Here is a 19,284-nt window from a genome sequence, read left to right on the forward strand (position 1 = left end):
ACATTTTTTGACATTAAAAAATTCCATCTTATACATAAAACTAAATTCTCAATCTGAGAGCTTGTGGATAGCCAATTATACTCTATGCTGGGTAAAATTTCAAGGAAAAAATATAGTTAATTAATCAATGAGGAAGACTTTGCCTGTTTATTAGGAAAAACTATACAGTAATTCCTTTATTCATTCTTAACTTTGGAAGATATTTAATAACCATGTTCTAAGGCTCTAAGGAAGGCTATGCAATACTCTGTGAGAAAACAGCTTATAATTCTATTAAATAAAATGCAGGATTGTGAAATAGTTAGGTAGAGGAAAGACAATATCCAGGTTAAAAAAAGGAGAGAATCTAAGGAATAAACATTGGTCCCAAAGTACATGGTTTCTACCTTACAGTGTCCTGAGTCCCAGCACCAGCAGAGTGAAAAGTCACCTTAGGATCAGTACTACAGCTGTAGGAATTACACAAGGGGCTAGAGTTTAGAGATATGGGCTTCTCAGATGGTGCAGTGGTAAAGAATCTACCTATTAATGCAGGAGACTCAAGAGACCTGGTTCAGTCCCTGGGTGGAGAAGATCTGGAGGAAGAAATGGCAACTCAATCCAGTATTCTTGCCTGGAAAATTTCATGGACAGAGGAGCATGGTGGGCTACAGTCCATGGGGTCGCATAGAGTCAGACATGACTGAGCACACACAGTCTAGAAACAGCCCATCAAATCTTTGTTTGTTTAATAAACCTAAGGCATAGTGCCAAATTGGTTAAATGTACCATGGCTGTGTTCACTCAAGCATGTTACCACAGTGAAATTAAAGAAGAAACGAAAAGGGAGCTGATCCATTATAACTAGATGCAATGAAAGAGAGCAAAGATTATATTACAAACTTGTCTATTTTTAACATACAGTATGATACTGATAAATAACATTTCTAAGTTCTTTATATTATCTCTGATAGACTCAAATCCCTGTTTGATGTCTGTTGACAGTTAATACCTTTATTAATAAAACCATATTTTTAATCATTCATTATTTTCCACATAGGATATTTAAGTTATGTGTTTGAATACAAAAATGAAATAGCTTGTTTATTAAACCCTCAGTAAATTTATTTATAAAGCAGTAAATGCTGGGAGGCGATGCTAGTACAATTAGTTCCTATTTCTCTTCTTGAGCCAAACATTGATTTAGGAAAGACAAACTCATTCCAGCGTAGTTCAAATGCTTGGTTCACTAGGGAATGTCAGTGTTTATGTGTTGGATTTTCCTTTCTGTGGTTCAACAATGAGAAAACTGTTCCTTCTAGAGGTTCTGCCAGACAATACAGGTGTTGGGACTTCAATTCTCTCCATCACTTCCAGGAACTTGCTATCATCTCAAAGCAAATAACATTTTTTTTTTTTAACATATCCAAGAAGGCTAAATTTTTCCCTCAGGTAAGAAGGAACTGAATCTGTGAAGGGAATGGAAGATGGAAGGGGAAAGAAGAAAGGGTAGGCTCACATTTTATTAATACTATTTCCAGTATGTATCTCTCCTCCAGCCATAGCAATATATGGTTCATGGATTTTTAGCTTGTAGAGTCCCTGAATTTTCCCAGACCACCTCTAGCTAGTCTGGAAAGAGATCTCTCTACAAAGAGAGGGCTCTTATCCCACCTGGTTGACAGAACAGTGAGTGACATTTGGGTCAGGGCAAGTTGACCCTGATAACATTACTGGTGGTATAAGTATCAGCTGTTTTGAATGAAACAACAGATAGTCAGAATATAATACAAAATTGAATCAGTTATCCTGATATTTTCTGAAATATTCATGTACCCGTTGTTCTCCAGGCAAACCAAAGTACTCAATAGTACTCAATTTGTTCCTTATTCATACTTCATGCTTTCCTACCTTTCAGTCTTTTAACTCATGCTATTGTTTTGCCAAAAACTGGTTTTCTGTCTTCCATCCCTTCTGTCCAAAGGCTATCACACACATTTCAAATACCACCTCCAAAATATTTCTTATGCTTGGCCTTCCATCTATACTTGCCCCATCTTCTTGAAGTTAAGTCTTGTACTGAACTCTGGAGCACTTTGCCCCTAACTTGGTCTTTTAATCATGTTCACCTTGGCTGAAAGATTAGTTATGAGTCTGTGGTCTCATAATTCTCAATGAAACCTTGGAAGGTAGGATCTATGTCTGATTTATATTTGTTTGCCTTTAACCACTGAAAGGCACTCAGTAGATTTTTAACAAACATGAATATTAAAAATCAAGACAAAAGTGAGATTTGGAGATTGAATTAGCAAATTGCTCCAATTCTTCCCTGAGTTTAGGGTATCTAGACAAAACTTCTGCTCCCTGGACTCCAGCATAGTCCTTCCTAACCTCCTTTCCTTTTCTTTTTAAATCCCTCTAGGCTCAGGAAATGGCAACCCCCTGGAGAATCCCGGGGACAGGGGAGCCTGGTGGGCTGCCGTCTATGGGGTCGCACAGAGTTGGACACAACTGAAGCGACTTAGCAGCAGCAGCAGCAGCAGCAGCAGGCTCAGGTAAGACCTCTCCCCCCACCTCTACTCAACCATTCTTCCTCCGGCTTGACCTAGTTACTCTGATAGAAGAACTAGATCAGCAGTCTAGGGACCAAAAATCTCAACCTTTTTTGCTCCCAAGGGTGAGGGGGACTGAAAATTGGTCTCTAAGTGGCAAAGAATCCTGCTCTTGATGTTCCTTGAAAACTCCAGAGAGTGTAGGACCTAAGAAAAGAGACTCTTTCCTTTCTTTCTGAGTCTCAGAGTTAGCACTCAGCTTTCAGGTTGAAACTCATAGAGTCTTCTTCGACAATCCCCTTGCCTCTCTCCATATCCAGAGAGCCCTGAACATTTCCCTGACAATAGCACCTGCGATCTGGGTCCACCTCTGGGTTCCCATGGCCACCAACCTAAACTGAGCCTGCATGTGCCCACCATGTGCTCTATGATCCTCTCAGGTCACATGCCATATGGCCCTGCCCAGGCTGCATCTGAGTCCAACTTATTCTGTTTCCAAGCTGTGTGACTTCATAGAACCTCTCTAAGTTTTTGTTTCCTTCTCTGTAAAATGGGGATGATGATGTCTAATCTACTATACTGAGATAATTAAACAAGAAAAGGAATGTAAATCAGAAAACACATTCCTAGAACATGGTAAACTTTAAGCTTAAGAAATAGACACACCTGTTCCCTGCACAACCACATTCCTCTTTCCATGCATTGATTCCCCCCTACCCTACCCCTACCCCACAGTCATCTAAGTTGCCTTCTTTTCCCCTTTGTCTTAACAAAATACTATTCTTCCACCAGTTGACTATCAAACTGTCCTATATAAATCTATTTCTACTGATTTGATTCTCTTTTACATAAATAACATTTATTTTTTTGTAGCAAACAAATTGGAACTAGTATGTGCTATCTTTTATTTTTTACGTTGTCTTACATAGACTTGACTGTCAGATCTCTGGGCTCTCCAGGTGGCGCTAGTGGTAAAGAACCCAACTGCCAACGCAGAAGACATAAGAGACGCAAGTTTGGTCCCTGGGTCAGGAAGATCCCCTGTAGGAGGGCATGGCAACACACTCCAGTATTCTTGCCTGGAGAAACTCCATGGACAAAGAAGCCTGGAGGGCTGCAGTCCATATGGTCACAGAGTCAGACACGACCGAAGTGACAGTGCACCAGATCTTTAAGGATGGAATCATGTTTATAGTCAAGTGTTACAAGAGCCTAGCCTAGTGCTAGCACATAAAGAGTAAACACTGAACACTTACTGGCTCAACAATTGAAGGAAATGCCAAGAGACAAAAATTGTGCATTCTTCAGTGGAGTGACTCTGAAATTTCCCAGAATTGTTTATTACTGTTCTGGCTTGCTAATTTTAAGTGTGACAAAAATGCACTAGCCCATACATAAAGTTCCCTGGCATCACGACATGTCTTTAATCTTCGGTAGTTAAATATCATCACAGCCAAATGCAGTGATATAATAAAAAGCAATCTATGACCATAATAAGTTGCCAGGAATACAATCAGTCAAAATGGCAGCTCTCTGACACTTTGCCATCCCCAGACTCTCTCTCTACAATGTGTGACATAAGCTAATTTACATGTTTTCTGTATAAAAAAGAACCAAGGAAGTCCGATAATTGACGTAGAAATGCCAGGAATAGCTTAAAAATGGTAACATCAAATTTTCGCATTATATCCAGGAGGCAACTCAGATGCAAGCATTTGTATGTGAATTTATTACAGTGTTAATCAATTCTGAAAATACCTATCTCCATAGTCCAAGTACCACAGGTAGTTGAACAGCCAAACTAGTGTAAGAAATTGAACAGAGCAGGTATGATGGCCCAGGAGTCTCATTAGTTATACAAGGATTTTTTATAGGCTAAGAAAGATTTCATTGCTCTGACAAGAAGTTATTCATCTACATTTTAAAACTGGCAAGACATTACCAATTTCATGGTTCTATTCCTGTCACTAAGCATGCCACGAACTCTAATGCTCTGTTAATGTGTTGGAAATATTACACGTGGGAGCTGGTGAACACAGCAAGAAAGCAGCATCTGTCTCACACACTCAAGCTGTGTGTTCTTTCACCTCCAATCTTTGGATGTTATTGTCAACTCCCAGCTCCCAAGACTCCTCCTCTAAGTAGTATCACACCTGCTGCAAGGCTTAGGGACTCTCTGTAACCAGCTTGTAGCAGTACTTGTGGTTGGTTCCCGATGTCTAGCTGTTTAATGCTTTGATGGTTGTTTAATGGTTCCTCTCAAACACCTATTCCTGAAAGACAGAGTCATAAATCCCAGCCTAAGCAAAAGTCGTACAGTAGCAGAAATGTCAGGGAAACCACAGAGATGATCAGGAAGAGGAGTAGTTACCGAGCAGGTACTCTCAACACCCTCCTTTCCTTGACCTACCTGCCAGCTTCGCACCCCCATGTCACCTGCTAAATTTGTAATTTCATGAAAGAAAGAAAAGGACAGGGTATTAGCTAGCTCTCTAAATGAGAGGGGAAAAAAAATTTACTTCCTTTGCTTGTCTGCATTCTAGTAAGAAGCTTCTTCATGCATTTTAAATTAAACCGTTATTTTAATAGCTAGACACAAAAAGCAAACACTTGGAAAGTGGACAGTCTGTAAGATTTGCTGGGAGAGAGTTTTCCACGCTATAGTTGGCATTATGGTATTATTATGTCACTTTATGAGCAATAAGATTAGATTTTTTTTCCATTGCAATTTTTCTGAAGGAAAATATTAATTTGGAGGTTATTATCACAGTACTGAATTTAATGTAATTCTCCAACTCATTAAAAACCAAGAACTGTTATGTGCACTTCATTCCAAAGTATCTAAACCCTGGGGGAAAAACAAGGAAAAATTCCTAAAGTCCAGTGACATCCTGAGATCCTGCTTTCTTGCCATAAGTGTGTGTTACTACCTTTTCAGAATAATTTTTTTTTATGATAGTGTAAGTGCTACTGCTGCTAAGTTGCTTCAGTCACGTTCAACTCTGTGAGACCCCATAGACGGCAGCCCACCAGGCTCTGCCGTCCCTAGGATTCTCCAGGCAAGAATACTGGAGTGGGTTGCCATTTCCTTCTCCAAGAAAATAGTGTAATACTGTAAATAGAGTAACTACTTTCTCTTCAAAGTTAGTCATAAAAACATGTGGCTTGCTTTCTTGACCAGAAACTTAAACATATAAAGTCCAGGTACTTGCCCTGGATTTGAACCTTCAATTTTCAGCTCTTTTCCTCTTCAGTCAACTCAGTTCAGTCACTCAATCATGTCTGGCTCTTTGCAACCCCATGGACTGCAGCATGCCAGGCTTCCCTGTCCATTACCAGCTCCCGGAGCTTGCTCAAACTTATGTCCATCGAGTCAGTGATGCCATCCAACTATCTCGTCCTTTGTTGTCCCCTTCTTCCCCTTCCTTAAATCTTTCCCAGCATCAGGGTCCTTTCTAGAGAGTCAGTTCTTCACATCAGGTGTCCAAAGTACTGGAGCTTCAGCTTCAGCATCAGTCCTTCCAATGAATATTCAGGACCGATCCTTTAGGAAGGACTGGTTTGATCTTCTTGCAGTCCAAGGGAGTCTCAAGAGTTTTTCTCCAACACCACAGTACAAAAGCATCAATTCTTCAGTGCTCAGATTTCTTTATTGTCCAATTCTCACATTCAAACATGACTACTGAAAAAACCATAGCTTTGACTAGATGGACCTTTGTCGGCAAGGTGATGTTTCTGCTTTTTAATATGCTGTCCAGATTTGTCATAGTTTTTCTTCCAAGGAGCAAGCATCTTTTCATTTCATGGCTACAGTCACCATCTGCAGTGATTTTGGAGATTTTTTTCTTTCTAGAGCTCAGTTATAAGACATGACATTCCTGAATGGTGGGCTAGACACTTATTGGTAAAGACAATCCCTGTTGTATTCTGTGTGGTGCTTGCTCCTATTTCTGATTGAGTTACCGTAAACAAAGTGGAATCAAGGTTAAGCTTGGCTTTGCTACTCAGGAATTCTCTTCATTTATTTTCAATTATATAAGGTTCTTGTATATTACCATGTGATAATTTACATTTACCAAATGTTTGGTATTTAAAGATAGTTGATAGATTATCTGGAATTTTAAGGAGAATTTTACCACTTCATGGGAAATAGATGGGGAAACAGTGGAAATAGTGTCAGACTTTATTTTTCTGGGCTCCAAAATCACTGCAGATGGTTACTGCAGCCATGAAATTAAAAGATACTTACTCCTTGGAAGGAAAGTTATGTCCAACCTAGATAGCATATTCAAAAGCAGAGACATTACTTTGCCAACAAAGGTTCATCTAGTCAAGGCTATGGTTTTTCCTGTGGTCATGTATGGATGTGAGAGTTGGACTGTGAAGAAGGCTGAGTGCCGAAGAATTGATGCTTTTGAAATGTGGTGTTGGAGAAGACTCTTGGGAGTCCCTTGGACTGCAAGGAGATCCAACCAGTCCATTCTCAAGGAGATCAGCCCTGGGATTTCTTTGGAAGGAATGATGCTAAAGCTGAAACTTCAGTACTTTGGCCACCTCATGCAAAGAGTTGACTCACTGGAAAAGACGCTGATGCTGGGAGGGATTGGGGGCAGGAGGAGAAGGGGAAGACAAAGGATGAGATGGCTGGATGGCATCACTGACTCGATGGACGTGAGTCTGAGTGAACTCCAGGAGTTGGTGATGGACAGGGAGGCCTGGCGTGCTGCGATTCATGGGGTCGCAAAGAGTCGGACACGACTGAGCGACTGTTCTGATCTGATCTGAGACTATATTAACAGTCAAGAAAAGAATGTTCCATATTTTTAAAAAGTCTTCAATGTTCTGACAGACCAACATTTTTTATCATTAATTGGGTTTGACTGGGAAAGTGGTTTGTGGTACATTGTCACAGAGGCAATAGGAAACCAATACAAACCCTAAAATAAAGGATTTACTTCGGAAATCATCTCTTGATATTTTCTCCAGCTGCCCCCTTTCTTGAGCAGATGCACATCACTGCTGTTTGTTGAGCTGTTCTTCCTTTTCCAGCTTTGTTCATAGACTAAAAATCACTTTAAAGGCATGTGCTCTCCATGTCTATGTCTATTCTCATGGAGGCTTCAATTTACTGGGAAGAAATAGATGCTAACAAATGGAGTAATAGGTATAAGATACAGTAGGTGGTAAGAAAAATAAATCAAGACAGGGGGATGGAGAGAGATATTTTAGTGCTATTTATTTTGGAAGGAGCATTTGACCTAGTTTAATAACTTTGTTCTATAATAAGTCTCAAAATCTGTTTCTATATTATTATCAATTCCCTGTCTATAAAGAAGTGCTCATTTGGTACTCCCAAGTAGACTCTCATTTGTTCCTATATAACATCTCATTTCTCTTCAGTTCTAGGCAAGGTGTTCCTCATCTCTAAGAACTGGCCATCATTGAATATGCAGAAAATAGTATAAAAATTATTTGGATATAACTTCCAATCTGAATTCCAATACCTCAATCATAAGAGCACAGCAAAACACTTCTATTCTTTTTAACAGCAGTGGCTAGATGAGATTCAGGCAAGAGATTGTGCCAGAAATCTCTAAGTAAATTTGACCATTTGATGACAATGTACCACAAACCACTTTTCCCAGGGATAGATGGCCTCCAAGTTAGACATTTACAACTGGCCTCCTATTTGCATTTCATGGGGCAGGAAGAAATGGACTTCAAGCTGGATACTTACAACTAGCCTCCAGTTAGCATTTGCGGAGACAAGAGATAGGTGGGCTCCAGTTAAGGCATTTACCATCAGCCTCCTTTTTGCCCTCCAAAATGGAAGTAACAATAGAAACAGGATAAACAGCCTATCTTTGTCTCTTGTAAACACTTTAAGGTAATAGTCATGGCCGGACAAAGAAGGCCAAAACCCTGTTTGAGTAAAAGGATTAAAGGATTTCCAGTCTATCCCGCCCCCCTCTTTTGGAACAAAGAAGATACTACACATGCACCGAAAGGTTTCTTGGAGGTCAAAAGTCAGGGGGATAACTCCAGGCCATAATGAGTCTTGTTCTTCCCAGAAGCCTTAACTTTGAGATCCATCTTGGCTGAGGGGTGCGTGTGCACCCACGGCAGGGTCCTGGGGTAGGTCAAGTGTGGAAAAAGAATCCATCTTGGCTAAAGGTAAAAACAAAGACCTGGGAGAACTGATCTACATAAATGATTTAACTACCTCTCTATAGCTCTCCTCCTCACTAGGAGGGAGGCCCACATACTTTCACTCTGGGTGTGCATGTCTGCCTTGCTTCTGTCTTCTAATCAAACTGTTTCTCTGTGTGTTCTCCCACTTGTTGTTGTGCTATATCTCTAATAATAAACTTCATGCCTGCATTTACAGTTTTTGCCTCTGTGATAAATGCATTTTTCACAGGGGGCAAAGATCCAGGGAAAAAAGCTAACCTTTAGCCCTTACTGGCCTGGTGGCTAGGATTCCTGGTTTTCATCCAGGCTGCCCAAGTTCAATTCCCAGGCAAGGAATTAAGATTTTGCTTCATGAGAATCCTCACTGCTGCCTCACCAAGACCAGTTTCTAGAATAACTGCAGTAATTTTAAAGTTTAAAGTCTTTCAGATTACATTAAACCCTGAGAATTCTAAGGAAGAATAAACAAGAAAGAGTAATGATAGAATAAAAAAAATAAGGGAGAGAAAAGTATATGTTAAAGAAGTGGTAGAAAGTTCTAGATTTTCACATATGTTGGGACTAGTCTTATGGACACAAGTATTAAGTCTAAGATTAGGTTTTTGATGTGTTTTGTTTTTCCAAGCCCCTGGATTGTTTTTAGACTCATGGTTTTAGACTCAGGGCAGTAGGTCATGGTAATTCTCTATCTCGAATATTCAAGTGCCTTGAACTTTGATCTTCCAAGGGGTTACTTTTGAATATACTTATTATTAATTTGGCTTGAATGAAGCTTATCCACTTTATTTACATAATCTTTTGAAAAGGGGGAAAGTTGATAAAACTGTATTTTGGTTGTGGTTGAGGTTTATGAGGTCTGCTTAAACTGAAAGGATAAGGTAGGGCTGGGGTTCAGACAGAGATCAAGTTTCATATTATATGACTTTCATTATACTGCCTTTCATATCACTTTCATTCTTATTTCAATGTCTGATACAGCCTCTCAGTCCACCTGTGTTTCATTTAATGTAAAATAAGGCTAAGTTCCAAAAACCCTGACCCAAACACATATCTAGTGGTGTTTGAACATCCACCATTTGAAACACATTTCTACTACACAGCCAAGGGGCAAACATTCTTAGTAAGTGTGTGTGTGCCTGTGTGTGTGTGTGTGTGTGTGTGTATGTGTGGTGATATGCATGAATCAGTTCTTATCTTGACTCCAAGCTATTTGTGGCTGATGAGGATGCTACTCTGGCAGAAAGAAGAAACCATTTTCAACTTGAGAAGTCTCCTCTTAAATCAGTATATATCTGATTACAGATAACATTTTAAAATTTAGCCAGATTTTATTTATACTCACTTGAAGCCCTTTAAGTGTATCCTGAGATTTTAATATGTAATTAAGAAAGCATTTGGAAATATCATTCCTCCCCTCTAGTAAGTGTTAAATTCATCCTTAAGAATTATTATACTTTCTATTTCTGTCTTGATTTGCAAAGGGCACAGTAATCAATAATAACTGTAAAATAATGTGGAACAATTAGTTTTTCTTGCATGCTCATAATTTGTGTTGACATCAGTTGGCATTAGTTAATGCATATACTGGAGAGGGGGAAATTAAGCTGCCAATAATCAAGCTTCATGTTCACTGCTATTAATAGCATTTTTGCTTTAAACAAATAATTTCTGAAAATTTGTATTCTAGCATCCAACTAGCAACAGAATGGATGCATTTTCTTCTAGAACTCAATGACTTTCCAAACATAATGATTCAAAAAATAAGATGAGTCAACATGTTTCTCTGAGTTTTACCAGAATAACTGCTTATGCCTATTTCACAACAGAGTCTCTGCTATCCTTCATATTCCTAGAAGTTCATGGTAAATTCACTTGAGTTAAGATACAGTTTAAATATTCATGCAAGCACAATATTTGATCACAAAAGCTGAATTTGTACATCAGGTTGAACTTTCCTCAAAGATACATGGTTCTCTACAATCACTGATGGTCTGCCATGTTCAACTGTTCTTCTCATTGTTCCTTTCTTGCCTTTATTATGTCCTGAATAGGTTTGCTATTGTTTTCTTACTTCCCCTTCATCTAATTTTTTTCCCTATGTGATTCTGAGTCATCCACAGACAGCTTTCCTTTCTCTAGAGGCAGGAGAGTCCTCTCAAACTTTTCCATTCAGATTCTATTAATATACAGGTGGGAGTTCAGAAGGTAACTTTGATAAGAGTATATAGGTATATAGCTGAGTCATTTAGAGGGTCTTACTTCGAGGCTCAGTGTCTGGTCTGATGATATTTTACAACTAAAACTCTAGAGATCAGCAGAGTTGATTATATATACTTTATTATTTTGGCTCAGAACTTGCTGATTATTTTGCTACTGAGCAAAACCCCTCAATGATCAACTATAATTTTTAATTATATTTAGGAGGAATATTAATTAAAGAGGAACATAATTCAATTTCTTTTAGTACCATATTTATTGGAGATGGAGAAAATTTTTGAAAATATAAATAAAGGAAGTAAAAATTGATTCCAATGAAGGACAAAAATGGATGGAAATACATGCTTCCAGCAAGATAGAGGCTTTTTTCTACATGCTCCCATGTATCATTTTATGTATATGGCATGGTAGTAAGGCCTTAAGGAAGTTTTGAAATAGTAACATCATGGAATTCAGTGTGAGAAATATATGCTCACCATTCTTGCTGTGAAAATAAATTCTAAATGTGTATTTTTACTGACAAATATAGTCACACACTTATTCTAATTTTATTTTCAAGAGTGTTTATGGCAATATTAAAATCATAAGGTTATGTGGCAGTCCAACAAAGCCAACATTTTTCCTGCAGCAAAAGAAATACAGAAAACAATTATTTAAAATGAAAACAAAGACAAGAAACAACAATAACAACACAAATCCTCATAATACAGAGAATTGCCCCAGTGGCTCAGACAGTAAAGTGTCTGTCTACAATGTGGGAGACCCGGCTTCGATCCCTGGGTCTGGAAGACTCTCTGGAGAAGGAAATGGCAATCCATTCCAGTACTATTGCCTGGAAAATCCCATGGACAGAGAAGCCTGGTAGACTACAGTCCATTGGGTCGCAAAGAGTCAGACACGACTGAGCTCCATAAATAAATAAATTTATCACTAACTTACTTTAGAGGCAGAGATCAAAATACATATTAATACTGGGATAAGCTAATGGCAAAGTCAGACATTATCAGAGTATTCAATTTAATTGGACTTCTAATTTAAGCATAGTGCTTCCTATCCTCTGGGAGTAAAAGTCTTCAGTAACTTACTTTAAACATAAAATAAATAAATAACCAACTGCAAAATCTTTAGAAACCACAACCAACAAATGAAATGTATGTAAGATAAATATGCTTCACAGTTTTTGACATAATCCATAATTTGAGGTTAAGGTCTATTCAAAGTTCATATGACTAACTTGAAAAGCTGCTGTGGGCATTTGTCAGGGCTTAGTCTACTGTTCTTACCCTGTAAACTGTGAAGAGGTTTTCATAATGAGGAGAAGGGGTATTAAGGGATTTGGACACACTGCTCCATAGAACACAGAAAATAGAATCTGGATGTGCATTCTACTACTCTGAAAGAGGAGGCAGTTGATATTATTCAACTTTCTCCTCGGCTCAGGCTGTGACTTGGTCATCCATTAACAATGAAACAAATGGAATATTAATTGGGTCTTATTCATTCCAAAGGACAGTTGGGACTTTTTACCTGAAGAGATTTTCAAATGAATTTAAAAATTTTATAGACATAAATGTAGATGAAGCATTAATATAAAACAATAGAAATGTGACTGTATTTATTAGACAGGTTAATTTTTTTAATGGTTTAAGAACAATTCTATGAGCTTATTTCTTAGGCCATTTAGAAATTAGATACTCATTCTGCATATAATAAAATATTCCAGGCATGAATGATTTCTTTCAAATTAATCCTCTATACCTATTAACTTAATTTCAGTTTAGCAATGCACTCATTGTTTTGAAAATTATAAAAAGAAAAATATATTTTAAAATGTGGATGTATCTTCAAATTTGAGTTTCTTAAGTGTTCTAAAACACACAAATATATTTTGGATTGATTTTTAGTATTATTATTTCTTTGTATTAGTATATACAAATACAGTATTTAACAAAGAATTTTTGGATTTGTGTATACACCAAGTTTTGCAGGTAGAATAGTTATAGGAACATACATTTTTAAACAACGTAAGGAAATCATGCTGAGTTCACCTTAGGTATTTATTGAGATGATCTTTTAAAAAAATTGCCTGTGCATTTCTCCATTAACAAGCTTCCTTAATTGTTTATTACAAGCACATTTACCACACTGTGCACAGCATGCTTTGCAAAGGACTGCAAGTAAAGACATCTCACAATGGAATTATGTGGATTTAGTTGTAAGTCCAGCTTATTCATTTCCTAATTCATGTATCATATCATCTTATCTACTCAGCCAAAGCCTATGAAGAACATATGTTCTTTAATGTAGACCCTCCCAGGCTATGCTAACAGAAATATATTGTTAGCTTGGATAGGAATCACCTGTCAATTTAGACAATAATTCACTCAAACATTTCAAATAGATTTTCAGATACAACAGATACCTTCAACTGACCTACCATACTCTCTTCTCTCATAGAAATAAGCATTTGACTGCTCTAACCAAAATGGAATAAATCTTCATTGCAATTTTAAATACTGTCTTTTGTCCTTGTGGAGGAGCAGGAGTAACTACAATTGCAGGTCATCATTTCTTAACTGCACTGCACTGTATGTTCTTTAACTTCCATTGTTAATATCTCTTAAGGTCCTCAGGTTTTTGCTTTTAATCAGATTATGCAAGTCCACCGCTACCAAAAAAAAAAAAAAACACAAAACAAAAACCTTCATGTTTAGAACTTGTGTTAGCCTAAAAATTGTCTAAATGAAGTGAAGAAAGTGCAAGGCTAGGATTCTAGGTCCATTACATATACTATCACATTTAGACTTCACCAGTATAGTAGCAATAGTCTCCATTTAAATAGCAACTTAGAGGAAAGGGAAGATAAAGAAAAGAAAGGTTGTAAGCATTAGGCAAATGACAACTACAATTGACTCAATTAACGAAATACAGACATGCAATGTATATAGTTCTGTGCTGGCTATTTAGTACCATATATCATTATTTGTTAATGCTTTAAGATAGGAAATGGTCCCCACAAATAATAATCTCTAACTTGATTTTAACCACATTAGCAGAGTAAGACAAAACACTAATCTATAGTCTTAAAGTGACTTTCTACTCAGGGAGTAGTGTTAAAATGCAAGGTCATACTCTACTGAGTAAAACCACTCTCAATCTAGATCTTATTTGAATGGAGCAGTTTCCAACCTCCCTGTACAGAAAAAAAAAATATGTTTCTCTATTTTACATTAATTTTTGAACTGTTCAGTCAATATAAAATCAGTATTTTCAAAGTATTTGCCTGTCATTTAGAATTAAAACAATTGACTATAAACAATTCTCCTCATTATCTGATAAGTCAATTGTTAAGTGAGAATAGGCAAAGTGCTAAGAAAACAAGTTTTTAAGAAAACGCTTTGGGTTTCCCTGCAGATAATTACTGATGATACCAGAGAATTTGTAAGCGTAAGGCAGTGCCACAGTTCTGCCACGTTATCCAGTTTTGATTACAGGAGGGAAGCTGAGCTAGAAGAGGCAGAGGTAGTCTGCTGCTCTTCCCTCAACTGAATGATAAAAGTGAAATTTGAAAAATAAAGACAAATTAGCTAAGTTGACAGTTCCATAAAATTTCAAATTCTGAAGGTTTTTTTCCTGCATAAATGGCAACCCTATGAAGAGCAGCAGAATGGAATTCTCTAAAAGCATGTCTTCTGTCAACAGATCATCATAATTCACTGTATATAACTAAGGGAATGATACAAAATCTGTTTAGAGCAAGTACTGAGAAAACTTTGGTAAAATATTACTTAGATATTGAAAACAAATTAATTTGAATTTTTCAGAGTATTTCAGTTATAGAAACCAGGTATGAAATTGTGTTTATGAATTGGTTTTTAAAAACAGAGGTATTATATTTGTGAAATTCCCAATAATGTCAAGATTTTAAAACTACATTAACATGCATTTAATATTCTTAAAAGACAGCAGGTAAGAGCTACAGTATATTGTCACCCTGCTTATTTAACTCATATGCAGAGGACATCATGAGAAATGCTGGGCTGGAAGCACAAGCTAGAATCAAGATTGCCAGGAGAAATATCAATAACCTCAGATATGCAGATGACACCACCCTTATGGCAGAAAGTGAAGAGGAACTAAAAAGCCTCTTGATGAAGGTGAAAGAGGAGAGTGAAAAAGCTGGCTTAAAGCTCAACATTCAGAAGACTAAGATCATGGCATCTGGTCCCATCACTTCATGGGAAATAGATGGGGAAACAGTGGAAACAGTGTCAGACTATTTTTTGGGGCTCCAAAATCACTGTAGATAGTGATTGCAGCCATGAAATTAAAAGACGCTTACTCCTTGGAAGAAAAGTTATAACCAACCTAGATAGCATATTGAAAAGCAGAGATATTACTTTGCCAACAAAGGTCCGTCTAGTCAAGGCTATGGTTTTTCCTGTGAAGAAGGCTGAGCACCAAAGAATTGATGCTTTTGAACTGTGGTGTTGGAGAAGACTCTTGAGAGTCCCTTGGACTGCAAGGAGATCCAACCAGTCCATTCTGAAGGAGATCAGCCCTGGGATTTCTTTGGAGGGAATGATGCTAAAGCTGAAACTCCAGTATTTTGGGCACCTCATGTGAAGAGTTGACTCATTGGAAAAGACTCTGATGCTGGGAGGGATTGGGGGCAGGAGGAGAAGGGGACGACAGAGGATGAGATGGCTGGATGGCATCACTGACTCGATGGACGTGAGTCTGAGTGAACTCTGGAAGTTGGTGATGGACAGGGAGGCCTGGCATGCTGCGATTCATGGGGTCGCAAAGAGTCGGACACAACTGAGCGACTGAACTGAACTGAACTGAAGAGCTACAGGGCTTATACACTGAAAGAAAGAAAGTGAAGTCGCTCAGTCGTGCCAACTCTTTGAGACCCCATGGACTGTAGCCTACCATGCTCCTCCATCCATGGGATTTTCCAGGCAAGAGTACTGGAGTGGGTTGCCATTTCCTTCTCCAGGGGATTTTCCCAACCCAAGGATCGAACCTGGGTCTCCCGCATTGTAGGCAGATGATTAACCATCTGAGCCACCAAACTGAGCAAAAATCAATACAGGCCTCCTACTTTACTTTTCCTTTCCTCTTTCATTTTTTCCCCCCAGTTGTTTCTATAGAGCAAACAAATGCTATTTTTTTCCTCTTACTAGAAATGAGAACAGAAAGCCTTGAGTAATGTTCATAGTTATGTTACATTTGTCAGTAGTCAACAACTGTTTTATTTGTTTGTTTTTTAGGATCAGAGTAGTATCTAGTCAGGTGTCATTCCTTGAAGATAAGTCCATGAACTAATTCTCTGGGAAGCCTAGCACATTAAGAATACAGCTTTCAGATCTTTTTTTTTTTTTTTTCTTAATTCTAACCAGATGTGTTTGTATGTATATCTCATTTCTGTTGTGCTTCAAGCTTTCTTGGATTGGTTGCACTCTATTTCTCTAAACCCTTGAACTCAGACCAAAATGAATTTTCTTATTCACAACTGTGTAGGCATAACTTAAATTGTCCTGATTATCTGATAGTTCCAGATGGCTCATATACAGAGCCCCACATCTTAGAGAGATTGGCTTCAGTTTTTTAACAACTATATCAAATTAATTACTGGCAGCTTTAAAGGCTGTTTAAGGGAAAACGAGTTTTCCACCCAATTTTCTCAGTTTGGCATGTAGAACTGCATCATATGCCTCAGACTTTGCTGCTACCTAACATATTCGGGTACTAAAAGCACACAGACACGTATGTTCATTTCAAGATTTATTTCCCCCAATTTCTTCAGGAAGAGCTAAAACCGCTGGCTCCTTCTACATCTAAGAAATCTATGTCACAAAAGTATTTAGTGACATAGATTTCTCCAGATCACACTGGCAATACAAATCAAGCTTGGATAAGAAACTAGTGTCTTACCTCTACACCTTTGCATTTCCACATTGAGTGATAACAGTTTTATCACTTTTTCCCACCTTCAGAATGACAGTATATTTTGTTTCAATAGTGCTTCTGAATATGCATAATTGATTAATGCAAAATATTTAGACAGCTTTAGTTTTTCCAAACTGTATTTATAGGTATAACTCAAGTATATTACAAATATATATACTACTCTATGTCATGGCCAGAAGCTATTGACATATACTCACAGTGGGGGGAAAAATTATCCTAATAATGAACTATAAGCCTGTTTGTACTTTTATTGTCAAAGTTGGTAACTGTCTTCAAATAGCCAAAAAATAAATTTTACATTCAATAAACCTCTCTATACTTTATACCAAGGAACCAGCCTTACTCAATTTAATTCAAACCTAATTCAATTGAACAAACATAGAGAGAGTGCCTAGCAGACTGGTTTTGCTTAAAATATATGTTGTACACATTTCAAAATAAATTCTTGATTGACTTGAGAGGCTAAAAATCTGATCTTGTGAGTGATGCTGTGTCAGAATAGTGGCCCACTGGAAACCTTTGTCCAGAAAGACCTGACTCATCCCTGGGTTTCCAGTAAAGTCTGACTCCAGCCATCTTCCAACAATCCTTAGTTGTATCCCTTTGGCTGTTGGGCAAAAAAACAATATTGCAATTCTTTTCTGGGGTTTATAATATTTGGAGAATTTGTCAGCTATCTTAAATTTGTATTTTGCTATGTTTTCTTTCCTCCTCTGAATAAATATTCATTTTTGTACCTAATTTTGTAACTTTTTATTAAACCGTGACCTCAAAATTTTATTGGCTTGGATATTGCTTTAGGTACTAGTCTTTTACAGAAAAAATAAAACTAGAAACTGGGAAATCATGGAGAGCTGGTAAATGAATGAGCTAGGATAGGGACTCCTGTGTTCTAAATGTAAACGCACATGTGCTGAGTCACTTGACTATACTATGTCCTGGGCAGTACCTCAGGCTGTAACAAACGTCTGGGGATAGAGATGACGTCTTCTCACTTAGGAATCTAGTCCCACATGGAGAAAGCACTCTCTCCTACCTAAACATTAATCAATCTAAAGAAAATATATGAAGAGGGAATGCAGGTCCATGAAAACAAGTATTAAGTCAATCATATGCAAGGCACATGCTCCAAAATTCAAGTTCTCTGAATTAGCTTCTCCATCAATTAAATGAGATAATGATTATACTTATACTAAATTGTTGGAGAAATAAGTGAGAGTCTGCAAATGAATCAGAGAGCACAGTACCTGGTGCATACAAAGACTCAATAAATGTAATTTAATTTAGCTTTAGGGCAGCTAATCTAAAAAAAAAATTAGAAGGAATTAGAATGTTAAATAACACTAGCATGTCAGGGAGATGTGTTTGAAACAGCACACATGAAATGTCAAACTCATGTAGCAAGAGATAATTATCACATAAAAAATAGAAAATGAAAGTCTCCATATGCTTATTGAAAAGATGACATTAAAGCAAAATTTTAAAGAGATGAGGGAGAGAGAGGCATGGAGGTATCTGGGTGCACAGCACTCTTGGCTCCATTTGGATTGCAGGAAAGCTAGCATAGCAGAAATGGAGGGAAGGCAAGAAAAATATAGAGAATGAGGTTGAAGTCAGGGACATTCTGTGGGATCTTAGATGCCATCATGGTGAGGACTTTGACATTTATTGTGAGATGAAATGACACTAAATGGTTTTTAACAGAAGAATATATGATCTGTGAACTGGTCAAACATGACCTCATTCCTGTACTAACCCTTGCAGAATGGCTCACTAAGAGCCAAAAGGCATGATTAGATTTTCTCCCATTTCCTGTCCCACCTTCGTTTGGATCATGGTCAGTATATAAACTTTTGGTTTTGGATTCACCTTCAGACATGTGTCATCATGTGTTGTCTTTAGAATGATTGGTCTTCATCTTATTTCCATTTTGGAACCGCACAATCTTCTTCCAGTTCCCTGAAGAGTCAGATCTAACCTTTGTACTTTGTCTAGTTCTTTTGCCAATTATATATTAACAAAAGCCCAGTTGTGACCCAGTATCTAATTCTTAACCGTACAGAAGCTTAATTAGGGAGGTAATCTTGCTTTCAACTCTGCAAGTGAAACACCTAGCAGAGTGCTATATGAATCGTCAATTATTGTGTGTACTGAGTCAGGCAGTCAGTCTGTTAGCATTTAGAGCTGGGTTCCAGGGTTCTCTTGGTGGGAATCAAAGCAATGGTGCTGTCATTAGCAGACAGGGAAGGAAAAGGAGAAATTATATTTCATATGCAGAGCTGCTATAGCTTTGAGGTGAGAGCATGCTTGGTATATTTGAGGAAAGAGCTGAGGAAAAAAGAAGGAGAGTGGTAGGAGATAAAATCAG

At 37.7% G+C, this 19,284-nt stretch overlaps 1 protein-coding gene across 1 annotated transcript in view; it reads right to left on the reverse strand.

Moving 5' to 3' along the window:
• The window catches only part of TMEFF2 (transmembrane protein with EGF like and two follistatin like domains 2), a 277,909-nt gene that overhangs the window by 157,119 nt on the left and 101,506 nt on the right, over nucleotides 1-19,284 (reverse strand). The window lies entirely within an intron of this gene.

The sequence above is a fragment of the Bos indicus x Bos taurus genome, chromosome 2, assembly GCF_003369695.1.
Source record: "Bos indicus x Bos taurus breed Angus x Brahman F1 hybrid chromosome 2, Bos_hybrid_MaternalHap_v2.0, whole genome shotgun sequence".
NCBI lineage: Eukaryota > Metazoa > Chordata > Mammalia > Artiodactyla > Bovidae > Bos > Bos indicus x Bos taurus.